We start from the raw sequence: 5042 nt of genomic DNA, 5'->3' as shown, positions 1-5042 counted from the left end.
AAATATTTCTGATTATGAAACCAATGGTGGCCTTCATACACAAATAACATATGTATATATATATATATATATATAAAGATAAGGAAATAATTTTATTCTCAAACGCTGGATAATGTTAATAATAGAGCATGAACAGGATAAACTATCCATATTTTGCAGAAAATTCTGTCGGTGGCCAGCCATGAGACTCGAACTCACAACCATGTGATTACGCGTCATGTGCTTTACCATTAAGCTAAACTGTCCGAATGATAAATTCTTCTGCAAATTTAGGATATATAAATCTAGCTTTATAAGACGCTATTGTACGTTAAATTCAACCTACGCTGAAAGTCAATAAAGTTTGCTTCAGAAGCGTTGAGATGTATTGAAAGATACAGATAAGGAAATAAGTTTATTCTCAAGCGCAGGATAATGCTAATAATATAGCATGAACAGGATAAACTATCAATATTTTGCAGAAAATTCTGTCGGCGTCTTATAAAGCTAGATTTATATATCCTAAATTTGCAGAAGAATTTGTCGTTCAGGAAGTTTAGCTTTATGGTAAAGCACTTGATGCGGAATCACAGGGATGTGAGTTCGAGTCTCATGGCTGGCCGCCAACAGGATGTCCTCTAAATCACAAAATAACGGTGGAGAGGAATGTGCCCTATTTTTCAAATCCTAGCAGCAACACTGAAGCTGGAAGCAGGATAATAATCTAATTCTACACTTTATCACGTTTTTTAAGCACAACACACGCGGAGTCAAAAAGTAACATTACCTTTCATTCGGCACTGCTTTTCACGCAGTGCTCTCTCTCCCTAGTGAGAAGCTTCCTATCTCGGGCATGTGAGCATGTGCACAACAGCCAAACACCGCGTCGCTGGAACTGTGAAGCGCACAGTTCTATACAAGGATTTTTGCATTTTTTCATAAACTAGGGGATGGCTACTGACATTAAGCTTAAGGATTATATAATGAATGTGTATAAAGAAAGAATTAAAGAAAAAAAGGGCTCATTATATTGAATGTTATCGATAATATCGAGTGGAAATAGGGGGTGCTGCAGTTCCGCAGTGCCTACACACGAGCCGCCACTGCAATGTAATAAGGTTTAATTCATCGTTTTACCAAAGAAGCCCATCGTGTGTGTGTGTGTGTGTGTGTGTGTGTGTGTCCACCACCGCTTAACAATCTGTGTTGGTGTATTTACGTCCCCTTAACTTAGCGGTTCAACGTAAGACACCGATATAAGTAGCAGGCTTTAAAATAAATAAGTACTCGGCTCGATTCATTCGACTAAAAATTCTATAACGTGGTGCCCCAGTGTGGCCACAGATATAATCCACAAAAATGATATTTTATTTCTTTATTTACAGACGAACTAAACCCAATGACAGGTAGCTGCAGAAATTGTTTGGCCGACTACTGAACTAGAACACGAACACAATACTTTCGTCAAGTTACTAATGATTATAACAAAATGTCGCCATTGGTGTTGAAAATAAAAACATGAATCCTATCTCCTCCCCACTCTGTTATAAATTTGTGACCCAACAGATGAGTCAGAAATGGTTATTAAAACACTGGCACACTTCTTTCTGACAATCTCATTTCTTTCCTTTCTTTTTTTCTCTTTTTGCTGCGTTAATAGTGTAATTAATCTTTGACATTGGTCTAATGCCTAAAATCCAAACTTCCTCAGATGTCTCAGATTGAGACACTATTATTATTGCTGATACTAAGGCAGCGATCTGGTAAGGTGGTGAACTGATAAGGTGGCGAACTGGCAGAATTTTTAGCATGCCGGGAAAAATGCTTAGTAGCATTTCGTCCGTTTTTACGATCTGTGTTCAAATTCCACCAAGGTCGACTTTGTCTTTCATCCCTTTCAAGGTCGATAAAATAAGTACCATTTGAGCCCTGGGATCGATGTAATCGTCTTACTCCCTCCGCTGAAATTGCTGACCCTTTGCTAAAATTTCAAACCATTATTACTGCTTAGCGGCATTTCTTCTTTAAGTTATGGATTCAAATTCTACCGAGGTCGACTTAGCCTTTCATTGAGCATCGAGGTCTTTGCAATTGACTCCCTCCACTCCTAATAAAATGCTGACCTTAAAATTGCCAAAAATTTGAAACCATTATTGCTGTTGATACTTGTTTTCAAAAGTATGCCTGTGTGGTTATCAAAGTCTGGGGTACTGTTTTAAGGACAGGTTTTCACGTCTTTCCAACTGCTTTTGTATTGATAGAGATAGAAACTGGATCACCGTAAAACAAAGCTCTAATGCTGCCATGTGAAATACATTATTTCAGCTTTATAGCTGCCATAAAAGATACAGAGATATCTCCAGCTAAAAACAAATATTATTCGTTTACAATCTAAGAACTCAAGGCCCAGTCCTTGTTGCGGTGTGAGAGCTTTTATTCCTCAATGACCCTAAGAGTCATACTAGTGGAACTCCAGGTGGAGCATCCCGTGCTGAACAGGTCAAAGAATAGAGGTCACCCTAATATGAGCCATCTCTTCCTTAGGGTATGCGAAGGGCCAGCACCCCTACCTAGAAAAAAAAGCAAGGTTAAAGAAGCATCGATAACAATTCAAAACCAACAAGACTTAGGAGATGAAAGACAGCTCAGAATCGAAACCAGTGGAGGTAAGTCGCCGATGACATATTCCTTAGGGCGCGAATTAAGTAAGTTTGCGAGAATCTAACATAGTTTACTTTACACTGTCTATTTTAACTTCACACCAAAAAGTAAAGACTGCACTGGCTACCTTCCAACTCTTTTTCTTATTTCTTTTAAACATAGAGGGGACAAACAAGGACATTAAGCTGATTACATCGATCCCAGTACGTAACTGGTACTTAATTTATCGACCTCGAAAGGATGAAAGGCAAAGTCGACCTCGGTGGAATTTGAACTCAGAACGTAACGGCAGACGAAATACCGCTAAGGATTTCGCCCGGTGTGCTAACGTTTCTGCCAGCTCGCCGCCTGGCTACCTTCCAACTCTTTTTCTGCCATTACTTTTACTAATCTTCTGAACAAGTGAATTGGTTACCACCTCTGCGTGAACACACTCGATATATTCTCCTGACTTCTCCTTGCCTTCTCTATCTATCGTAACAAAAAGCCCAATCCTTATACAAAATATTTCACCCAGTCTTTTAGCTCGTAATTTCAATTCAATGCCCCTGTTACTTTCTCCCTGCTCACATCTTTCTCAGATATCATCTTCCTAAAACTTCAAGTTGAACATCATTCTCACAAGTCTGGGGCGACCCGACAACAGTGAGTAGTACTATTCTACTTCCTCTTAAATAAAATAGAAATATTTCCACCTATATGACCATCAAAGACACTAAAACATCTCCGGTTGCAAGATATTAGTATTTAACGACATGCGAGTCCACAAGATACACATGTAACGGGCCTAGATAGTAAAAAATTTCTACATTGTTTCCTCTGTCGTTTTATTGTCATAAAGTTTTCGTGGAAGTGAATGAATCAATTTGTGTGGTTTATTGCATGTTCACTTCAGATAAAAATGCAGATGAAAAGATTAGAGTGAAACATTCTCAATTTATAACTTATTCTACAAATCATTTTTATTGGGTTTAAAGCAAATATTCAGAAAATCCTATTTGTAAAAAGATATCGAATATCAAATAATGGCACAAGCACACGCACATACTCCGAAGTAAACTAAATTGTAATTCAAATCACAAAGCATAGGTTTAGAAACACCAGAATGATATTAAATAACAAAGAACGGTAAGAAGGAAGTAATTGAATTCGTACCCATGTACAAATACATAAAAACACATCCACATACATACACAGAAAACAATAAAGACATTGCTGCTTATTGGAGTTTTCAACTGAAAGGATTATATTCATATTATCGAAAGGAATATATTCATATAACCGATCCTGCGAAGACCTGTTGGGGCAAGCGAAAGCGAAATCGTGATGGCACCTGTGCCCAGCGTCGCCTTCCTGGCACGTGTAAAGACATTCGAGCGAGATCGTTGCCAGTGCCGCTGGACTGGCTCCTGTGTAGGTGGCACGTAAAATACACCATTTTGAGTGTGGCCGTTGCCAGTACCGCCTGATTGGCCTTCGTGTTGTAGGCACGTAAAAGCACCTACTACACTCTCTGAGTGGTTGGCGTTAAGAAGGGCATCCAGCTGTAGAAACTCTGCCAAATCAGATTGGAGCCTGGTGTAGCCATCTGGTTCACCAATCCTCAGTCAAATCGTCCAACCCATGCTAGCATGGAAAGCGGACGTTAAACGATGATGATGATGATGAATCACTATTAGAAAGCCTCACGCCAGAGTTGCAATGCAGTCGACATGACCTTCGATGCGAGGTTGCTTCAGAAGTTCAGCAAAAAAAATCAGGATCTGTTCATCGCATCTGTGAATCTGTTAAAAGTCTTTGACAAATTTTCTGTCACTATATACAGGATACTTTTATGATTTGTTCGCAGAAAGTTCGGTTACTCGCCCAAATTTGTATATTTCTTCTGCCATTCCCTCACAAGGATGGTAGCAGCTAGATTTGTTGCTAGATACGAAGATGTAACTGACAACATACAAGATGGGTTTCTTTTAGTTTCCGTCTAACAAATCCATTCACAATGTTTTGGTCGGCTCATGGCTATAGCAGAAGACACTTCCCCAAGGTGCTGCGGATGGGACTGAACCTGAGACCATAACGGTTGGGGAGCAAACTTCTCCTACACACACACACACTCATATACACGTGGCTTACCTAGTGGTGGCAGCAATTACAAGGAAAATTATTTCTGCCTAATATCAGGCGGGATAAGGATTTTGAATGAGAAAGCAAGAAATTTTAAGAGTGAAGATGCCTAAAATTTGCATATTTATTTATTTACATGTTTATTTATTTGTTTATTTACTATGAAGTTCTTAAAATTTCTAGTTGGTGATGATGATGATGATGTGTAGACTATTTCAGTCTTTTTTAAAATCAGCATGATATAGCCTATGGCTTATTAAATATGCAATATGTTACAA

Source organism: Octopus bimaculoides, chromosome 8, assembly GCF_001194135.2.
Source record: "Octopus bimaculoides isolate UCB-OBI-ISO-001 chromosome 8, ASM119413v2, whole genome shotgun sequence".
NCBI lineage: Eukaryota > Metazoa > Mollusca > Cephalopoda > Octopoda > Octopodidae > Octopus > Octopus bimaculoides.
Note: the sequence above shows the minus strand (reverse complement) of the source record.